The sequence below is a fragment of the Mesocricetus auratus genome, unplaced genomic scaffold (assembly GCF_017639785.1).
Source record: "Mesocricetus auratus isolate SY011 unplaced genomic scaffold, BCM_Maur_2.0 Super-Scaffold_100021, whole genome shotgun sequence".
Lineage (NCBI taxonomy): Eukaryota > Metazoa > Chordata > Mammalia > Rodentia > Cricetidae > Mesocricetus > Mesocricetus auratus.
The window spans coordinates 6,681,081-6,703,747 of NW_024429202.1; the positions used below are offsets into that span (position 1 = coordinate 6,681,081).

At 50.9% G+C, this 22,667-nt stretch overlaps 1 protein-coding gene across 19 annotated transcripts in view; it reads right to left on the reverse strand.

Annotated features, from left to right (window-relative positions):
- The window catches only part of Trerf1 (transcriptional regulating factor 1), a 223,987-nt gene that overhangs the window by 125,388 nt on the left and 75,932 nt on the right, over positions 1–22,667 (reverse strand). For 14 of the 19 annotated variants that reach the window (XM_013115116.3, XM_040729487.1, XM_040729486.1 and 11 more), the window contains exon 3: positions 7,102–7,188. The exons of the other annotated variants lie outside the window; for them this stretch is intronic. The gene's annotated coding sequence lies outside the window, so the exon portion shown is untranslated. The remainder of the gene's footprint in view (positions 1–7,101; positions 7,189–22,667) is intronic. 19 annotated transcript variants of the gene reach the window in all.

Here is a 22,667-nt window from a genome sequence, read left to right on the forward strand (position 1 = left end):
AGAAAAGGTGACAATGCATACAGTACGATTCTGATGACGTTAAGTTTGGTAGTACAGGAAACTGTTTACACTGTGTTTGTGGCAGCACCCTGAAAAAATGAAGTGAGCAAACAGACATTCAGGATGGTGATGGGAGAGAGCGAAGGATGGGGGATGCCCGAGGGAAGGATGGGGGATGCCAGCTACTGGGGAGAGAGTCCTAGGGAGTTTGTAAGGTCCCTTCCTTGTGCTGACCTGGGTACATGCATGCATATATTACTGTTTGTTATGTCCTTCATGTATAAATAAATATTTTGAACGCATTTAGAGTTCACTCAGAATACCAAAGCCCATATTCACTGATCCATGCTTGTACACACAAGGTGTAATTCTAGTAAAGGGGTACAGAAAAGTGAATGTTCGGGCTGAGATTGTGAATGTCATTACTTTTTTCTTGTTCCCGAATGTTGTGTGTTTCTATTACAGACTTTTAAGAAAGGGGGCAGGCTTGGAGAGATGGCTCTTACAGTAGACCTGAATTTGGTTCCCTGAACCCACCTTATGAGGCTCACAACCACCTGTAACCCCCATTCCACGGAGATCTGATATCCTCTTGTGGCCTCAGCAGGCACTTGCACTCATGTGGCGCGCACGCACACACACACGCACACACAAACAGAGACACACACACAGACACAGATGCACACACAGACAGACACACAGATGCACACACAAACACACACAGACATGCACACACACGCACACAGAGAGAGAGAGAGAGAGAGAGAGAGAGAGAGAGAGAGAGAGAGAGAGAGAGAGAGAGAGAGAGAGAGAGAGGGAGAATTTGAATAAGTAACTTAAAGAAGTAAAAGCCAGGAACACTGAGTATTGCCATTACAGCTGCCAGGAGCTCATGGCCGTAGAAAGGGACCAATCATTGCTCAAAGAATGTCAGTCTTCACCACTGAGGCAGAGGGGATGGTGGGTTTAGAAGACAGCTGGGTGTGGCAGTGTACAGTTGTCATACCGATACTCAGGGGGCGGAGGCAGAAGGATCAGGAGGAAAAGGCTGGCCATGGCTGCACAGGGTTGGAGGCTACCTAGGATCCTGACTCTGGTCCTCACGCTTGCACAACAATCACTTGACCAACTGAGCATCTCCACACCGTTCTGGGACCCCGAGACCCTGCCTAAGAAAAAGGAAAGGGAGTGGTGATGGAGGGAGGCGACGGGCGGGCAGACAAAAGGAGAGTGTCAGGAAGAACAAATTAGCCCACAGATATCACTGTACCTTCCTGGTTTGAAAAAACACAAACCAGGGCCATTTTCAGAAACAACTCACAGACACTGAGTTTTAATAAGTTGATAGAACAGATGAGTTAGGAAGACCAGCACTCCTGGGAGCCCTTTTCTTCTTTGTTACACTTATTGGTCTGGCTATAAAAAGAACAGACTGGCCTGAAATATTCCTAGGGAAATAAGGGAGAGCAGCTGAAGCTCACTAGACAGAACAAACTCACAGCTTAAATGCAAAATGGGAAAAGGGACACGAGCTTCTCTCTCTCTCTCTCTCTCTCTCTCTCTCTCTCTCTCTCTCTCTCTCTCTCTCTCTCTCTCTCTCCTCCTGTCTTCCTTCCCTCCCTCCCTCCTTCCTTCCTTCCTGTTACCCATTAGAAGCTACCAAATAGCACATTCTCTCTTTCTCTCTCTCTTTTTCTGAGTGAGTGAGAGTGTGTGTGTGTGTGTGTGTGTGTGTGTGTGTGTGTGTGTGTGTGTGTGTTAAGCACTGGGTTTTTTGTGAATGCAAACATGTGCAAGCCATGAAGCACATGCTGGGGATGGCCCCTCACTTTTCACCTTATTGAGACAGGGTGTCAAAAGTGCTATAAATGCCAGGCCACCTGAAGGGTGAGCTTCTGGGGGAGAACCCTACCTCTGCCTCCTATCATGCCTTCGGATCATTGAGATTACAGACAGACACGACAGCATCTGGCTTTTAACACGGGTGCTGGGAAGTCAAACTCAGGTCCTCACGCTTGCCTGGCAAACGCTTTACCCACTGAGCGTCTCCCAGGCCGTCCAAGAGGTGGCTTAGCCGCAGGAACTCACACTGCCCAGCAATGCCTGCTGGACGCTGCTGCTTATTGTAGGTATGTCCTTTCCTTTCTGGGGGCTCTTCAAATAAAACTTGTCCAAGTGTCTGCGTGTGTTGTCTTCTGAGAGAGAATCTACTCTGCCCAACACACACACACACACACACACACACACACACACACACACACACACAACTTTCCCGTCCACAGTGCCATACCATAAAACTGAAGGCAAAAATAATTCGAAGGGAGGGTTTGTTCTTTGAAATCACATTAAGGGCAAAACAGTGGAAAAGTAAAGGCTGTTGGCATGCCTTTCCACTGACCTACTTAGGCATTCTGGGATTCTCGCCTCCCTCTGACAGCACTGTACAATAAGCATTCTAAGTTGGTGTCTGGACAGAGAGTGGCTCCTTCTCTCAAAAATGAACTGGGCTTATCAAAAACATGTGTAAGGAGTGAATTTCCCCACAACTGTAACCTTTGTTACATTCAGTTGAGACCTGACAACAGAGAACCCCTGGTCCCTAAGCAAGGTTTCAGAAAGCATCACATTTTCCCTTTCGCCTTGCACAGGTGACTCCCCATCTCCAGGTGGCTCCCCGTCACCACTTCCAGGCAGCACCCATCCCTAGTGTCGCTTGAAGAGCTGGCAGCAAAGGAACAGGATGGCGCAGTAAACAGCTCTGGAGTGGATTCTTGGTCACTCTCAAGCCTTCTCTTTGCACTGTCACCATAGAGCCCACCCCTCTGCAGCATCAAATGACCCCTTCGGGAACTGAAGTGATGAAGTTAAAGAAAAGCCCTGTGCTCTCTGTTCTCACTGATCGGGGAACCACAAATCAAGGCCCTTTAGCTCTCCAGGAAGACCCAAGTCTTAGGTTGGAAAATGATGACAGCATCCCATATGACCAACAGAATCCCGTATGACCAGCAGCATCCCATATGACCAACAGAATCCCGTATGACCAGCAGCATCCCATATGACCAACAGCATCCTGTATAACCAACAGCATCCTGTATGACCAACAGAATCCCATACAACCAACTGCATCCTGTATAACCAACAATATTCCATATGACCAACAGAATCCCATATGACCAACTGCATCCCGTATGACCAACTGCATCCCCTATGACCAACTGCATCCCCTATGACCAACAGCATCCCCTATGACCAACAGCATCCCACAGCTGAATTCTGCTGATGCCGGTGCTGGATATCGGCCACAGGCTCGTGTTCTGAGGATGTGGTTTGTTACAGTACTTCGAAGGCTGTGGAGTCTTTAGAAGGTGGACCTCATTTGCGGAAGCAGGTCACTAGATGAGGGCCCTGAAGGTTGTTCCTGCCCCTGGCTCTGGCTGCCTTTCTGCCCTGGTCCACCATCACATGTCCCCACTGCCATCAGTTCTGCCACACCTTCCCCAGAAGCCAAAATAAACCCTTCCTCTTTTACATTGGTTGTACATGGTCTTTTATCACAGCAACCAGAAAACGAAGACATCGCCCAGTCCAGGTGGTCCCAAAATCCATCCAACCGGGGAAACCCAGCTGTGTGGTTACTCTGGAAAACCAAAGCTCAGGAGGGTCAAGTCATCCCTCTGGATCCTCAAAACAGAACAAAGGGAAATCTGATGGGGCAGGTGACCTTGGGCCACAAGGTCTTTAGTGGAACATACAGGCTCATTGCTATGAAGTTTACAAATCCTTATTTTTCTGGGGATAACATCTACTTTTTAACTTAAGAGTTATGTATGCCACTTAAACTTCTCTATACTAATACCCCTCCCAAATAAATTCTAATAAAAATACTTCAACTTTAAAAAATCCATAAACACTAGATATTTCAGGACATTTATTTACCTTATCCCTAAGAGAGCTAACTAAACAGGGGCAAACTATTTATTTGTAGTGAAGTGAGTTAATTTGCTGGATTAAAGATGCAGAGAAACGCAGGAAGGTGACACATTCTGAGATATATGACACTAATAAAAGTAACATTTATTGGACCAGCCACTGTGCTAAGTACTTGATTGGACTGCCTCAGTGAAGGAGTTACTATTCTTATTCCCATTTTATAGATGTGGCTATAAATGAAAGGCTTCATTACAGCCACTTAATCTCCACCAACCCAGAATTCTGAGTGCAGTGTTTATCCTGACTATAAAAAGGCTGAATTAGCAAATTAGAGATTAAAGGGGACGGAAGAAGGCATCGTCAGCTCACTGGATAGACGACCCAACATCTTAAGACTCGCAGGAAACCAGATGGTACCTGCTGCCAACGGGAACATCCTGGGAGGACTCTGCCTACAACCACACTGTTAAAATACTTTCTGGCCTGGGAGTGGGAGCCTGTGTTTGCTGTGCAGGCTGGAAGGCGTGGGGGCCAGCCCCCAGCACTGACCCGGGCCGTTCTGCCACCCTGCCCGACCATGCCCCGCCCTGCCCCGCCCCTGCTCTTGCTCACATTTTCAGGGCTCAGATGGAGAAACGCACAGCAGTGGCTTCAGGGAAGAGATGGGGGCCTTGTGCAAGCCACAGGACTCCCCGGGGGCTTTTGTTGTTTTATTTTGCTTTTTTTGAGACAGGGTCTCATTATGTAGCCCTGGCTGTCCTGGAACTCACTGTGGAGACCAGGCTGGGCTAGAACTCAGAGAGATCCTCCTGCCTCTGCCTCCTGAGTGCTGGGATCAAAAAGGTGTACCAGTTCATCTGGCTTGCCTGAGTCTTTTGTTTTTGCTTTTTTTTTTTCTTTAACTATGAAAAAGAACAAGATTTTTATCGCTCTTTCCAGACCTTCCAGTCAATAGCCCATACTGCTGATCTAATGATACAGTTCTACTCGCTCAAACATAAGAAACTTCTTCCGCTCTGGTGCTGGGGGCAGAACCCAGGGCCTCGGGCATGCAAGGCAAGCCTCTCCTGCTACCTCCTGAGTGCACACTGTTTGATACTAAAGCAGAGACAGCCCAGGAGATCAGCACCCCAGCCCCGTCAGTCAGCGCCCACCTGCTACTGAGGTCACCCTGCACCCTGCACTCAGCTCTAACTTGTAGGTTCTCAGGCCTTGTGAGTAGCCCAACCTTGGGGACGGCTGGATGATGAGAGGGAGATGGTCACAGGGAGGGGAGCTCATTCCTGATGTCATTATTCGGGAATGTTCCAGCCAACTTCCTGCAGGCCGCCTGCATCCCCCTCTTGGAGCCTGTCTATCCAGAGGGTTTCCATTCCAGCCCCTGGTCTTCTTTTGGTTTTAAGCGGGTGTGGGAAGAGCTCCATGCCCTGCTGTTGGGGATGCCCAAGCCTCTCTCACTGGGTTTTTCTTGATCTGCTATCACAATACTATACATAATCCTCCCAGTATGGTCTCCTCCATTGTCCACACGAGAGAACCCCTGGACACAATGGCTAGATAATTCAATCAAAATCAGGCACAGTAAAAAAGAAATGTACCAACTGAGTCCACAAAAGGGACATCCAAGGGGTCTCAGCTGGGAAATAAGGGTGACCACCCAGTGCACATCCCGGGTTTGATCCCCAGTACCAGAAAGACTAGGTGTGGGGGCTTGGCTCCTGCCTGTGATCCCAGCACTTGGGAAGTAACGGAAGGAGGACTGTAAGTTCAAGGGCACCCTCAGCTACATCGGGGTTTGAAGCTAGCCTGAGCTAACTTTGTGAAGTCTGTCTCAAACAAACGACAAAACAAAAAACTGGTCACTGAGAACGCGGTAAAGGACTGTCCCCAGGCTTTCATCTAAACGTTAAAGGAGGGGCTGGAGGGATGGTCAGGAGCACTGGCTGCTCCTGCAGAGGACCTGGGTGTGGTTCCCAGTGGCTCACAGCATCTGTAACTCCAGTCCCAGGGGACCTGACGCCACACTCTGACCTCCTCAGGCACCAGGGACGCATGGTGGTGCGCACATACACAAGCAGGCAAATTACCCATACACAGAAAATAAAGCCTCTTCCAGAACTGAAGGCTCTGTTTATACACAGCCTGTGTCCCTCTGGCAGCTCCTGGAGGCCTGGCGAAGAACTAGAGTATGTGCCTATTGGCCAGAGGGAGGAGGAGATGAGCCTCACTTCCCGGCCAGAGCTGACAAACACTGGAGATGCTCAGGCCCGCCGGCACTCCTGGTTCGGGAAGCAGGAGGTAGCTGGGCACTTTGTGGGCCCAGCCAGGAAGCAGAACCCAGCAAATTCTGATGCTCCTTTCTCTCTCTCTTGATTGCCCCAACTCAGAAAGGGCCTCAAATAGTCCAGGCTGGCCTTGAACTCAAGATGAAATGAGGATGACCTTGAGCTCCTGAATCTCCTGCCTCCATCATCCAAGTGTCAAGAGGGTGCGGTCATGTCCCTGTCTTTGTCCTTTTGATTCAGCCTGGTGCCACAGCTCATGGCATGGCACCATCCATATTCGAGGCGACCTTCTCTGTTCACAGAAGTGTGTCTCCAAGCTCGCTCTACACGGCACTGAGTTGACACTCACTATTTACCACCAGGGAGTGAAGAGGTGGCTCAGCAGTTAAGAGCACACACTGCTCTGGAGGAAAAGCACAGTTTGGCTCTCGGCACTACACCCCAGCTGGCGGTAACTCCAGCTCTGGAGCACCCACGCCCTCTTCTGGCCCCCACAGGCACTGCAGTCACGTGTACGCATCCACAGGTCGACACACGAGTTTACACATAATTAAAAATAAAACAAAACCGTAAAGATTACCCATCAGAGCCACAATTCCCCCATAAACACATGCCCAGTCACCACAGTGCTTTCTCTGAGCACGGGCGCTCAGTCCACAGGCATCCTTTCTCCCTTAGCTGTTTATAACCCTGAAAAGATCGGCAAGGCAGGGTACCAACTGCCCTACTCCAGACCATGCTAAAAACCCATGTGAGCATCCACAGACCATTTCCTAGAGACAGTTTCCCAGGGCCACCGCAGCCTGAGCGTCTTTCCACAAGGGGAGTCAAAACAGAGAACCACGGGTCCCCCTGCAGCCTGACTACCGAGTCCGGCAGAAGATACCTGATTGAGGGCTGAGACAGCTGGTTACTCCTTCAGTGTCGCCCCGCGTCCTCGTATTCCTCCTTCAGCATTCTCGGGGACCAGAGCCTGTGAAAGCAACCCAAATGACACGTTCAGGCGATCTGGCCCTGGCACGGCGGCGACCGTGAGGGTGAGGCCGGGGGAGAAGGCAGTGGGCAAGCTCCAAAGAACTCGCAGCAGAGGGGCCGCTGTAGACGAGGACCCAGCCGGCTTCTGAGGAAGGTCCCTGGGGTAGGCCCGGTCTCCAGAGAGGCGAACATAAACTGAGCTCCCGCCTAGCCAAGCCGGAACCTCGCACACTCAGCCCAGCCTACTGCCTTCAAGCTCCATGTTTAGCCCAGCAGTGAACGATGTCGCTTAACTTCAGAGCGCATCTGAAGGTGGGCCATCCCTCCCCCCCCCCCCCCGAGCCGCTGTGCCCTCCCTCAGCCGCTAGCAGCACACTACAGCCAGTGCAGGGACTAGAGTCATAGCCTTGTACTGTGCTAAGCTCCACAGGCTGGCACATAGTAGGCACCGTGGTATAGCTTCAAGATTTACTGTGGATCACGGAAACGGAGACGAGAGAGCTAAGGGGGAGGAAGTTGTCCTCAGTGTCAAAAGTAGCTGAGTTCAGAGTGATAAGGACCGATGTTCTATCAGTGTGGCAACACAGAGGCCCCAGGGAGGCCTCGGAGGGACAATTTCTAGAGAAGGCAGGAGCCAGCTGCTGCACGCTCCACCGCGAGCCTATTGTGGGCCAGGCAACAGTAAAGAAATGAAGCTGGAAGACACTGGTCTACCTAGCCAAATGAGGGCCGCGAGAGACACAAGGGGTGAGGTCCCAGGCCCAGTGCAGGCCAAGGGACCCGTGCATGGGCTGTGTAGGAAGAGGGCCGTTTCTTTCTGGAGTAGGAGACCAGGGTGCCGGAAGACAGCGGGTCAGGTCCAAGGCACTGCTGGCTGGGAGGTTTCAGAATGAATGGATGCAGCCGGCTCTGTCTGGAGTGAGGTTAGCAGACGGGGTGGGGGCGGGTTCACTGCAGGTGGGGGTGATGCAGCACACTTCTTAGCCTGGTGTCCCACAAGCACAGGCCTCCCCTGAAAAGCAGGCCTCCTGTGGTAGCCTCTGTAGCCTGCAACCCCGAGGCACAGTCTCGGCAAGAGGCCATGGTTTTGGTTTGGTTGGGACACGACCTTCATGGCCAAGTGTGGTTCTCAACAGCTTGGGTCTACAATGTTTCTAAAACTCAACTGGAGGGCCACACACATCTCCATTTGGTCTGCGAATCATCATTTTCCCAGGATTCCCATAAGAAAGCCACACGGTCCACTGCCTGATTCCACCTGCTCACAAAAATCATGGCTCTTAAGAGGCAACACGTGTTTTGTTTTTGTTTTTGTTTTTAATGCCTACTAAGAGCAGGCTCTGCCGGAAGTTGGAACCTTGACACACTTGCCTGTGAAGCATGTGAGCCTTTCTCCATAGGTTTTCACAGAGGTCAAGGTTTAAAGGGACTTGCACAGTCTCAGGCAGTGACTGGCACACCGGGGGCTGACACCTTCCTACTCCAAGTCCTCAATGTTTCATTCCTAAAATTCAGTGCAACGGAGACTAGGGAGACAGCGCAGAGTGCAAAGACCTGAGTTTGGATCTTTGTGTGTGTTTGTGTGCGTGTGTGCTTGTGTGTGTGCGCATTTGTGTGCGTGCATGAGTGCCAATGCCAGGCCACACGTAGCTCAGGACAACCTCGGCTGTCAGCCCTCCCCTTCCACCGTGTAGACAGAACGCCAGGCTGACTGGGCTGCCAGCATCTGAGGATTCAACAGTCTCCACCTCTCATCTGTCTCACCGTGAGTACTGGGACATGTACTACCTTGTCTAAGTAAGTGGGTCCTAACATACACACAACCACATATACAGGAAAAATAGTCCAACATGACCTGTGTCTCTGAGGGCACCTCCCAGCATTCCCTTTTACGATACACACACCCAGGTAAAACTTCATCGGGCATTATTTCAACCTATCCTGTTACCTAACTGGGTTAGTTGGCTCACCAATACAACAAAATTCAAAACTCTACAGTCGCCCCTTCTTTGCAAATGGCACACAAGTCTTTCTTAGACCTTGTTTCTGGGAGGTACTTCTGGTCCACCCAATGCTTAACACCTCCCAGCCTCCCCTGTGTCTCTTTCCCGTCCCAGCAGTAAGCACTCTGCTCTCTCTGGTTCCCACCTTCCTGGCCCTGCTCTGAGGCCCTGCTGAGAGAGTTTACTGAGCCCTCTCTGGTCTCCTCAGAGACTCACACCACCTCCTTTGAGCAAACTGCATTTAGCTTTTCTGGGTAAGTGTTCTATCTGCCCATAGAGACTAAAACAGTCCACACACACACACACACACACACACACACACACACTGGGTAAGTGTTCTATCTGCCCATAGAGACTAAAACAGTCTACACACACTCACACACACACTCTCACACACACACACACACACACACACTCTGGGTAAGTGTTCTATCTGCCCATAGAGACTAAAACAGTCTACACACTCTCTCTCACACACACACACACACACTCACACACACACACACACACACACACACACTGGGTAAGTGTTCTATCTGCCCATAGAGACTAAAACAGTCTACACACACACACACACACACACACACACGCACACATGCACGCGTGCTGCCTACACACACATGCCGCCACCAGGGAAATTGCAGTTCTATTAAAGAGCACTTGCCAGAGCTGGAGAGATGGCTCAGCAGCTAAGAGCACTGGGCTCTTCCACAGGACCCGAGTTCAGCTCCCAGCACCCACATGGTTACTCACAACCATCTGCAACTCCAGTTCCAGGGGATATGACACCCTCTTCTGGCCTCCAAGGGCACCTGGTGCACACATACATGCAGGCAACACACACACACACACACACGCGCGCTCGCGCGCAAGACCAGCACAAACAAAAAATCCAAGCCCGCCACTGCTAAACAGTGTGAAATGGTTCCACAGAGCAACTGTGGTGCTTGTGAGGTGTAATTTCAAAGGACTTCCAGAAAGCAGAACTGGAGATACAGGCAGGACACTGGCCTTCTAGAAGCTTCTGCGGGAGCATCTATTTTCCTGTGCAGGCTGTGCAGCCTGGCGCTTGCCAGCTGCCATCCCAGTGAGGAAGAGGAGAAGGAAGAGGGGGGGGCCTATCCTGTTCACCTCAGATTCAAGTCTTCGTCGGCTGCCTGTTCACACGTGCTCAACCATACACCGATGCCCCGCCCTCTGCTGTCCTCGAGGGAAGCACTGTCCGTGTGAGCACAGCAGCTGAGGGAAGGAGCTGCTGGGCACCGGGAGAGTCAGTGCTGGGCGTCCACTGCTGCAGGAGGAATGCGCTACACCTGGAAGCCTGGAAGTCAGACTCCCGCGGCTCATCAGCCCTCCCACAGAAAGAAGGGCAGCCGCGAACAACATGACCTGTGAGAATATGATGGTGATCACAGCAACGCCGACGGCAAAGACACCAGGAGAAACCAGGAGCTACTCAAACCGAGGGAGGCAAAAGGGTGGCATGGTCCTCCTCACTGACCTGACAGAGCTCGGGAGCCAAGCACGGGTGGAAGCAAGGCCAGCCTTGGCACCCAGAAGCTGTTCAACCTTCGGGAGCCGGCGTAGCCTTTTGATGCTGGCTCCGTATGTGTTAACATACGGCCTACATGAAACGAGAAGTATATAAATGCGTCCTTCACGGTGCAGAGCATTACATAAGGGGCCCACCTCACGCTGTCCCCTCCCTCCTCTCAGCACTCATGAAAGCACAAGCAGAAGCCGCAAAGCACTTCCCAGAGGTGTTTGCAAAGGATGGCAGCATTTGAGAAGGACAAGGGGGCCAGCCTGGGACAGGCGCCGAGAGGCTTCAGACCTCCCTGAAGGGCAGGCAGGGGCCGCACACACGCCCCAGCAGGAACTTTATGAGAAACACAGAAGAATGCTTGCAAGGCTGGGAGTGTGGCTTGGTCAGCAGAGTGCTTCGTTAGACCCACAAAGCCCGGGTTCGATCCCCAGCACCAAGTAAACCGGGTGTGGTGGCACAAGCCTTATGCAGGACTCCAGAGCCAGAAGCTGCAGCGGCAGGTAGGGTGGCCCAGTTGTAGGTCACCTGACTGCCAGCCCCACCTCCTGCAGTGGTTTCCCTACTCCCTCCCCAAGATAGGTTCCTTTTTAAAAAAAAATAATGACTCATTTAGGAAGAGGCAAAAACCAGAAACTTCAATGGTAAAGATAAAAAGCACCAAGCTCTTTAAACACCACCCACCCTTGCAGACTTGATGTTGGAGCAGCCTCCCCACACTGGCCCTGCTAGTTTGTAACTGACGGTATGCACAGTTCTTCTAGAAAAACACTTCCAGTAATATCTCCACTCTCAGGGTCTCGGGGGTTCCATTACAGATAAAGATGGCCTCAGCCCTCCCAGCCCATTAGCTTTTGAAAAACAATGATAAGAAATTAAAGATTTGGGCTGGAGATATAGCTCATGGTTAAGGGCACTGGCTGCTCTTCCAGAGGACTAGTGTTCAATTCCCAGCAACCACATGGCAGCTCACAACTGTCTGTAACTCAAGTTCCAGGGGACCCAACACCCTCACACAGACACAACACCAATGCACATGAAATAAATACACAAATGAATGAATGAATAAATAAATAAATAAATAAATGCATGGTTTAAGAGGGAAAAAGAAAAATAAAGATTCTAGCCTATGCTTTCTGGGGGTCAAAATCACATCCCATAGGACACAGAGATGATTCTGAGTGACTTGCACAGGCCTTTGGCAGAAGGCCAGGAGCCTATTGAGACTGGCAATGAGTTTCTCATGTTAAAAGATCGAATGGACTAGAGAGATGACTTAGTGGTTAAGAGCATCTGCTGTTCTCACAGAGGACCAGAATTCAGTTCTAAGCACCCATGTCAGGTAACCTAGAACTCCCCCCACCAGAAAATATGACGCCCTCTTCTGGCCTCCACAGGTACCTGCATACACCTACCCCCACACTGCACACAGTACAGGTAATTAAAACCAAAATACATCTTTTAACAAAGAGTTCTCTTGGCATTAAGATTTACATTCGTTCACAGTATTCAAAGGGAACAAAATTACATAACTCTTCAGATTACCACATGAGCTGAGAAGTCTAAATAAAACTAGGCTAAAATGAACAATTAGGATGGTCCAATTTCAGGGGTTCTCAACATAGGCTATATGTTGTTGTATTTTCTAGGTTCCTGGCTCCTGCACCCCAGAGTCTATAATACATTTGGTTTGGGGTGGAAAACCTGGCATAAGGTTTTCTGATGTTTACTTTCTTCTAGTTTTCTGTGATTTTGATGCGATTGAGAATTATTCATGTACATATTTTTTTAAGTGAGCTGGGAGGCAGTTCAGTCTTGCAAGCATGAGGACTTAAGATCAGCAGAACCTGTGTAGAAAGCTGGGCGTGCTGGCAGCCACCCACAGTCCCAGGAATGGCAGGATGGGTGGTAAAGACGGGATCTCTGGATGCTCGGGGGCCAGCTAGTCTGGTCTGTGTAGCTAAACTTCAGGCAAATCAGAGATACAATCTAAAAAAAATGTAGAAGGAGTCTGGGGACCAAAAAACCCAAGACTGTCCTCTGATCTTTACATGCATCATAACGAATGTACACAGACATAAATGCACATACATAAGAAATTAAAAGTAAATTAAAATAAACAGGGACCTAAGGGCTGGAGAGATGGCTCAGCACTTGCTACTCTTACATGAGATTTGGTTCCCAGCATCTACACGGCACAGCTACAGCTCAAAACCATCCTTAACTCCAGTTTCAGGGACTCAAATGCCCTCTTTTGGCCTGAGGGCACCAGACATGCCCGAGGTACACAGACACAGACTCAGGCGAAGCACTGGCACACATAAAAGACAATAAACAAACCTTAAATAAAACAGATCTGAAAAATTAAGTAAACCTAGGGCTGTGGCCCAGGTGTAGAGCACTTGGCCAGTATGCACAAGGCCCAGAACCAGGAAAATACTTGCATGCATATACACATACATGCATATGCACATAAAACAAAAATAAGGAACAGTCCAAAGTGATACCAGAAACAAAATCAAAACCAAATTTGATATCAACAGCCCCCAGGCCAGCTCTGCCCAGAGTTCTGCATCCACAGACTTGATTTAACAATAATGATTATGGTAATAAATAATATGTGAGGTTAACAGAGATGCTGATCTTTATTTATGGAGCATTTCACGGGTATCTACCGATCGCCACGGCCACTTCCTGACACTTCCACTACCCCACCCACCCCCGGCCCCTACCCAAGGGGTAAAATCCGACCATAACCGGCTCTGGCCGCCATCTTGCTCACCTTTGTCCTCCCTGCTCCTCACATACCAGCGCATCCAAACCCAGTCCTCAGAAAGCCCTGTTCCCTAACTCCACACACACCTTTTCTCACGTTCCTTCTCTGCCACAAACTGCTTCCCAGTCCTCCTACCCCTGCTCACGGCCTGCGCTGACACCTGAGCAGTCACAGCAGCCTGGCCCCCTCCCGCTCCTCCTCCCAAGCGCTTTAGCTGGCCTTTCTGTCTCCCTAGTCAAGGGAGCTCTGCGGACTGCAAATGGGGAACCGGGCTCAAGGAGGTGTGTCGTTTTACCTTTCAGTTTGAAGTCGGGGCAAACAAGTAATTTTTTTTAATGAACTGAAAACCAGGGGCCATGAGAGACTCAGCTGGTAAAGCTGCGAAGCCAGACAACCTGAGTTCGGTCCTACCGGGGACGGGACACGGTCCTACCAGGGACGGGACACAGTCCTACCGGGGATGGGACGTGGTTGGAGAGAACCAACTCCTGCACGTACTGTGGCGTGTGTATGCATGCACGCATACATGCAACACACAGTTAAAAACCTGCAATTGCTAGATCTCCACACGCATACTGTGGCGTGTGTATGCTTGCACACATACATGCAACACACAGTTAGAAACCACGGGCACAGAGAGAGGCAAGGTTAAAGGATAAGTGCGCAGCCTTGTAAGTGCAGAAAGTCTATCCAGGAAGTCCACATACCCAAGTTCAGAACATAAATGGTGACGGAGTGGATTACAGGTGATGTGACTTGTCCTTCCCCTTTTTTTCTGTGTAACCTTTATTACTTCTGACTTCTCGACAGTTCGGACCCAAGGCCCAGCATCAGAGCACACCCAGAACACACAAAATGAGCAGCCGACTCCAGGCCAGGTCCCAGCATGCACTGGGGAACCACACCCTCCTTGACAAATGGATGGCTTCTCCATTAGGCCCTCCAGGCTTCTGTGCCCTGCCTGGGCTTTGGATCCCGAGGATCCCTGAGGCAGGCTGGGTTCCCAAGAACAGATGTGGAAGGGGTGTCATAGCATACGTGACAAGCCCTGCACAGGGCCCACCTGGCCCTCTACGGCCACACAAGCCCAAGTCCTCTCCTGTGTCTTCCGGACCCCCATCTCTTCACCCTCAGGGCTACCTCTCACCACTGCTGGGTCACTGCGAACCAAGAGCTACACTTACTCCAACTAACAGACAACTTAGACATCAGGCGTCTAGAAACTCGTAGGATCCTAAGGGGCAGTCAACGGGATTCCCTGATCTTCCCTCTCCCCATCACTCCTTAATGTCTCTTGTGGCTAAGAAGAGAAGTTAGAGAATATTCCAGGAAGAGAGCAGGAAGAGAGCTGAGAACTCAAGGACTGGGAAACCACAGAGCAGGGGACACTGCCAGGGAAGCACAGGGCACTGGGTCACGCCTCTCAGGAGGAGGATCACTGCCTGGCATTGCCCATGGAGCAGAGCTTAGGACGTGCAAACCCACCTGGGCACGTCAGCAGGGATCCAAGGGAGGAACCCGGCCTCTCCTTGGCAGGAACCACTTCCCTGCAGCCATCAGTTCTTCCAGTGTGTAAAGAGGATCTAAGCCAACAGGGTGGGTGGAAAATAGGAATAGAGAAAAAAGAAACGAAATTGAGCAACATCACAAGATGGGCAAAGCCCGCACTGTGTCACGTGTCGTCACTGTAGTGACTCTGGGAGACGTGAGCTTCCAGAACAGACATCTGTCAATTATCCAAACGGCTGGGACGATAAACTCTGAACCCTCCAAAGAGCCGGCACAGGGTTTGCTCATTTGTTTCTGTGGTACTGCGGACAGCACCCTGGGTCTCAAGGCAGGTGTTCTATCGTCGAGCGTTCCGGGAAGCTCGCTCTCGTGAGGGCCACTGGCCACGCAGCGCCTGAGAAGAAAGCCAGGTTCTCTTCTGGAAATCACCACTGCTGACTAAGTACGGTTCTCAGGCTGGCTAAGTGGCTCAGCGAGAAAGGGCACTGTGAACAGCCAGGACCACCTAAGTGTGAGCCCCAGGACTCACGTGGAAGGAGAGAATCAACCCACAAACTGCTCTCTCTCTCTCTCTCTCTCTCTCTCTCTCTCTCTCTCTCTCTCTCTCACTCACACACACACGCTACACTTTTTTAAAGATTTCAATATATCAGCTACCACAGCGGGGTCCCTTTCTCACAGCTTTGGCCCTTCTGAGGATCCAGGGACACCCCTCTCGGACTTTGTGTGGTAATGATTTTCCCCACTGGTCCCCGTGTGTTGAACCATCCTGGAGACAATCCTTACGCCGCCTCTAGCCCCACAATTACTTCCTTCGAGTCACTTCAGCGGAACCTTGGAGTGAACGGTGAGTTCAAAGAATACTTAAGACCTACACTTTAAGCGCATCGGGGTCTCTCGCTCGGCATCTGGGGTGCCTTGCTCAGAGCAGCCAGGTGACACCCTGGGGCACAGTGAAGCCTCACCTGCCACTGACTGCCCAGGAAGAGATGTGGGAGGGGGGCGTGGTTGGAGACGGCCTCATGGAGGAAGTGAGATCTGACTTGGATCTCAGAAAGCGAGGTTCAACTGGGTCAAATGGAAAGGAAGTGGGAAGACTAGCCGGAGCAGCGGGCTGGCATCTACTTGAGACACGGCCACAGGACGGGTGGGGACCATGATGGAGGAATGAGCCCTGAAGGTGGTGACTGCAAATGTTCAGGAGTCACACGGTTGGCCTAAGCCCACTCCGCTTCTCAGAGCCACATCCTCCATCAGTGAAAGATGATGAAGACAAATATGGTACCCACCCTCGAGGGGGGTAGAGCAGATGCTGCTGAAATGACGCCAAAACCGCTACTCAACTCTTGTAGCCACACACACTGCCCAATGCCCACCCTGACCATGCAGCGGGGACATTTTCCTCTCTTCCATTCTTTGGTTCGCTCAATTGTTTCTTACATTCTTGCATTTGCTGGTTTTAATGTCTTTATGGATAAGCATACTTTTGTGTGTGAGGTATGCACCCAAGAGATGCATACGGCGATGCAAATGGAGGTGCACATCAGGCATCTCCCTCAGCCTCAGTTTTTGAGACAGCTTCTCACTGAACCTGAAGCTGCCCCGAGAGCTTCAGAAATCCTCCTGTCTCTGGCTCCCCCAGTCTGGGATTACAGGCACATGCTGCCCTTCCAGGGTTTTGGGCATCTGGACTCTGGTCCTCATACCTGTGTGGACAGTCCCTCCCTTTTTTTTTTTAATTTTGAGGCAGGGACTCGGTGTGGCTGAGGATGACCTCATACTTCTTATCTCTGCTTCCCAGTGCTGAGATTCTAAGTGTGCAGCGCTATGCTGACTTAACTGCTGCTGGGAATCAAACCCAGGGCTCCTCACATGCTGGGCAAACACGCCTCACCTGAGCCACCTCCTCCTCCTCCTCCTCCTCCTCCTCCTCCTCCTCCTCCTCCTCCTCTTGTCCAGGGTGGCTTCAAGCTTGCTTGGTAGTCCATATTGGTCCCAAACGCACCATTCTCCTTCATCCAACTGGTGCTGGGATTATGGCCAAGTGCCCAGCACACACCTTCTTCTTCTTCTTCTTTTTTTTTTTTTTTTTTTTTTGGTTTTTTGAGACAGGGTTTCTCTGTATTGTTTTGGAGGCTATCGGTCCAGCCCGGCCTCGAACTCACAGAGATCCGTCTGCCTCTGCCTCCCGAGTGCTGAGATTAAAGGTGTGTGCGCCACTGACTGGCCACACCTTCTTCTTTCTAACAGCCTGATGCTAAGGAGAAGTGACTATGGGCCGTTTGATTACACATCCTGAGTAGCCGAAGAGGGAGAGCCAACCATGTGGTAAAATACTCACGCAGCCAGGGGTACAGAACCTTAACTTGCTGCCCACATACTGTGTTCCAGAACACTCTGCATCTACTGACTATATCCCTGGGCTTCCAGCTCCACTGAGCCAAAGGGAAACCTTGTTTTCTCTCCTCCTTACTCACCATGGTTTGACGGTGAATGGACCCCTCCATCATAGCAGCTGTTGTCTGGGCCTCTTCTCCCAAAGTCTGACCTAGAGGAGGTGACAGCTTCCCCTGCTGCCAACGTGGGGGTACCCGCCGTCCTGTGAAGATTTCTCCAGCCCTGCCTGAATTTCTGTAATGAATACCTCCACTGAATTCTCTGGAGCTGGGCACACCGTATGCACCCAGCACTTCCTGACTGGCAGCAGTCTAACACAGACATGGCTGACACTAGGGTCCTGTTTACCCTCAATTACCTTCAGCGGCAAAACAACAACCATGATGACAAATGGCCATGATGCTACTTAAGCATCCAGCTGGGCACAGTGTATACATCTACAATCCCAACACTGCAGAGGAAGGGGCAAGAGGGTCACAACATGGAGGCCAGCCTGGGCTAACAGATCGGGGGAACTGGGGAGACAGGTGTCAGTGACTCTTAGCACCAGAAGTCGATCCCTCAGCTGGGTGTGGATGGCACATGCTTTTATATATTATCATCATTATTTATGCTTCTCTCATACATTACATACTAACTGAACTTTCCCCTCTCTCCTCCCCTCCAAGTCCCCCTCCACGATAGGGGTTTGTGTCCTCAGGTCCCGCCTCCCTTCAGCACCAAATAAGCACACAGAGACATATATTAATTTATAAGCTGTTGGCTGATGGCTAGGCTGCTTGCTGGCTACCTACCTCCTAATTATTAACCCAGAACTATTAATCTGTGTTTTCACGTGGTCTTGGCTTACCGGAGAATGCCCGGACCTGTTACTCCTTTGGTGGCTACATGGCGTCTCTTCCGCAGCCTCCCTCTCTCCTTCCTCTCGTAGCCCCACCTATCCTTCTCGCCTGGCTATTGGCTAAACAGTTTTTTTCATCAACCAATAAGAGAAACATATACACAGAAGGGTATCCTCCATCACGCCCTCCCCTCCCCTCTGCCCCAGATCCACTCCCCTTCCATTTCCCTTCAGAAAAGAGCAGGCCTCCCAGGGATGTCAACTGAGCACACATAACAAGTTACAATAAGACCACGCACATCCCTCACGGAAGGGCTGGACGAGGAAACCCAGTATGAGGAAAAGGGTCCCAAAGGGGGGCAAAAGACTCATAGACAGCCCCTGCCCCTCTGTTAGGAGTCCCACAAGAACACCTAGCTACACAACCAAAGCGTATGCAGAGGACCTAGGTCAGACCCCTAGATACTCCCGGACTGTCGGTCCAGACTCTGTGAGCCCCTATGGGCCCTGGTTAGCTGGTTCTGTGGACTGTGTTCTCCTGCTGCCCCTCTGGCTTCTTCAATCCTCCCTTCCCCTCTTCTATGGGACTCCCCGAGATCCACCTAACGTTTAGCTCTGGGTTTCTGCATCTGCTCCCATCAGCGGAAGACGTTTTTAATCACAGTTTTCGTAAGATGGAGACAGGCTGGTAGAGCCAGGGCTCTCTGGCAGGACTAACGCGCCTGCCCTGCCCCCACCTAGTGCTCCCCAGGGAGCCCTGGCCCCAGTTGGAACATCTGAGCTTTCAGTCCATGCCAATAAGCTCCTCTTAGGAACCAGCAGAGTCAGACTCCAGCCCAGCAGCGGGCACCTGCTAGGCACTCACTAAACACTTCCTCTTGGAGGACCTCATCCTGAAATCCCAGAGTTCTCCCAGGAAAGGACACGGGACAGGGGCAGCTGCTGAGAAGCCTTCTCACCTCCCTGGCTGACAGGGAGACGGCCCTCTCTGTAGCAGACTAACTTCGGCTCCTAGCATCTTAGCTGCTCCGTGCTCCTATCTAACGAGTCAAACCTAAGCCTGGAAGTCCGTGCGTCCTCCCTCCCTGAGCCTGTCTGGCCCTCACAGGGCCAGTTTTGATTTGATGCAATGCAACAGCATTTATTGGGACTAGCAACCAAGAGATCCTGGGTTCGTGCCCAGGCACTGCAAACAGACTATCAAGTCTCTACTGCATATGAGAGCCCTGCGAGGACTAGAAATGCCGATCTGAGGACTTAGGGCCACAGAGAACATGAAGGAGGAAGTCTAAATATGACCCAAGAACCCTCAGAGAAGAGTGACGCGTGAACTGAATTAGATGTGTTACTGGTATTGGTGATGGTGGTGTGTGCTTGTTTTTAAGAGTCACACATCTCATGCTGGCCTTAAGCTTGCTACGTAGTCAAGGATACCCTTGAATTGCTGATCGTGTTTCCACCTCCCAGGTGCTGGGGATCAAACCCTCTTCTGGCCTTCAAGGGCCCTAGGCACACAAGAGGTGCACATGCAGGCAACATCCATACACACAAAACAAAATAAATAAGTCTTAAATAAAAATAAAAAACGTGCCAGGCATTGGTGGCGCACGCCATTAATCCCAGCATTCGGAAGGCAGAGGGAAGCAGATCTCTGGGAGTTCGAGGTCAGCCTGGTCTACAGAGTGAGTTCTAGAACAGCTGGGACTACACAGAAGAGCCCTATAAATTAATGAATTGATTAATAAAAATAAAAAAACTTCTATGTGTACATAGACCTTGTGCATGTGGGTACAGGTTCCCTCAGAGGTCAGTGTGCACCAGGTAAACACAGTCTCTAAGCAGGCTCTGGAAGGGGGGCACATCTATCTATTCTACTCATCAAAAGACCCCCCCAAAAAAGATTTGTTAGTTCCTTTCATCATTTGTTTAGTATGTATACGTGTGAACCTTTGTGAGCTTATCTCCCTTCCTTTATTATTTTCTTATTTCTTTTCATTTATTTATTATTTATTTTGAGACCAGGTTTCTCTATGTAGCCTGGTTGTCCTGGAGCTTGCTCTATAGACCAGGTTGGCCTCACAGAGATCCGCCTGCCTCTGCCTCCTGAGTGCTGGGATTAAAGGTGTGCGCCACCACCACCAGGTCCCTTTATCTTGTATGTATATGTGTGTGAACCTGAGAGAGAGAGAGAGAGAGAGAGAGAGAGAGAGAGAGAGAGAGAGAGAGAGAGAGAGAGAGAGAGAGAGAGAGAGAGTTGTGCATGTAGAGAAGCCTAAGGGGCCAGATGAGAATGTCTGATCCCTAGAAACTGGAGGATGGCTGTGAGCCACCATGTGGGTGTTGGGAACCAAACCAGGTTCATTTAGTGCTCTTAATCAACCAGCCATCTAGAGGGAGTAAAGGGCAAACCAAATTATGTTCCAAAAGGAAGTTCCTTCAGTGTCTTTAGGGCAGCTGAGACAGTACCACCATCCTTCCACCAGAAGTCACAGGCGTGGTCAACACCCTTCCTACACATTCCACATTTTCAAACACAATGGGTCAGAGCAGCAACCCTGAGTCAAGCAGGCTTGAGAGATGCAGTTCAAAGCCCCTTGCAATGACTGTGAAAATGTGTGTCTGGTGTCTCCAGTGTCCTGCTAGCACAAGAAACACAAGCCACAGCCAGTGTCACAGACATGTACCTGTGTGGTCTCATGGGGCTTGATTTAATCCTGTCACTGTCTTCAAAGTCAGGGTTCTTATTTTTAAAGACGGGGCCCCACATTTGCATGTGCATTGGGCCCCACAAACTGCTAAGGAAGCTGGTTCGGAACAAGAGGCCAGGGTGTGGGGAGAGGGGCGCTGCCTAATGCTGGAGGGAGTGTGGCTACCTCTGATGGGACCAGGCCAGGGGTTGGGATGCTTATGGCACAGATCAGTGAAAGAGGGGCACCAGTGTGCTCAGAACCAGACCCAGGCTGACCTAGGCCGCAGACCCCCACCCCGAGGGTTGAAGAGTTGGTGATAGTGCTTCCTTGAAACAGGCAGACAAGCTGGGACTTGGAGTGAATAGCTGGGGAGAGAGACTCAGGGGGCGGAGAGGGGGAGGGGAGCGGGATCAAACTGAAACTCTCGATCTTACAATTGTTTATAGGTTCAGATCGAGGAGGGGAGAGAGAGAGAGAGAGAGAGAGAGAGAGAGAGAGAGAGAGAGAGAGAGAGAGAGAGAGAGAGAGAGAGTCGCCATGTTAACTAAAGTAACCTACACTGAGAACACTGGTCAACCTTTACTATCTGACCAAGCTATCACCTTTATCTCCAGCCCATCAAGGACATTTGTGTCTCACCCAAACCCTGATCCGCCATCTCAGAGAACCATGTTCCTAAAGGCCACCTTCTCCAGGAAGGTCAGGACCAGAAAGGGCCTTGGACACCATCAGGTCGGCTCTTGCCCCTTTGGGGAAGATCCTCCGAAACTATCAATATGGCTTCCAAGGAACCCTGTCAACCCCCACCCCACAGCCTGGCCTGGTCCAATTCTCACTTCATAAATGAGGAAGCTGAGGCTGTAACAGGGAAGTAACTGGTGAAGGCCACCGAAAATGGGGCAGGATCAGAACCCGGAAGCTTCCAGCTTCCCCTCCTGACACTAAAACAAACAAAATTCAGATATTTGCTATGCAACCCCGGCCCTGCCACACACAGAGACATCACGGCTGTTCCTGCATCCTCGATCAGGTCTTCTGGTCCTTTCTTTGTCTTCCACCCTAGTTACATGGGTGGATTTTAAACCAGTGAGGCAGGACACACAGCTAGGCCTCTGCAGATTTACTCTAGCACGGTGGGGCAAACGAAGGAAGCTGTAGACCTTCGCAAGGCCCTGGCACTGGCAAACATTACCTCTTCCCTCCTTCTCAAAGATGTATTTAATCGATTACATTCATGTCTGTGTCCTAGGAGGCAAGAAGACGGTTCAGATCTCCTGACCTTGAGGCATGAGACAGTTGTAACCCACCATGTGGGTGCTAGGATTTGAACCCAGGTCCTCTGGAAGAGCAGCCAGTGCTCTTAAAGCCTGAACGGTCTCTACAGTCCACACCAGAGAGAGCAAGAGCTCTGGGCTTACGGACTGTGAGCCACCACACCTGGCTGGTGCGGTACTGGGGATCACAGCCAGGGCTTCAGAGCATGGAGGGAAAGAGCTCTCCCCGCCAGCTGAGCAGGGTACAGCATCACCGTTCCCTCCACACCCGAGCAGGGCTCCTTGCAGCTCAATGTGTGTTTGCTGTCCCCTCCTTCCCCTCCCTCCCTGACTTCCATGTCTCCTCTCCCTTTCTCCTTTTTCTATGAACAAATATGAACTGAGCCCCTGCCGTGCGTCAGGAGTGAGGCAGACGCTGGACACGCAGCAGTGAATACGTTTTGG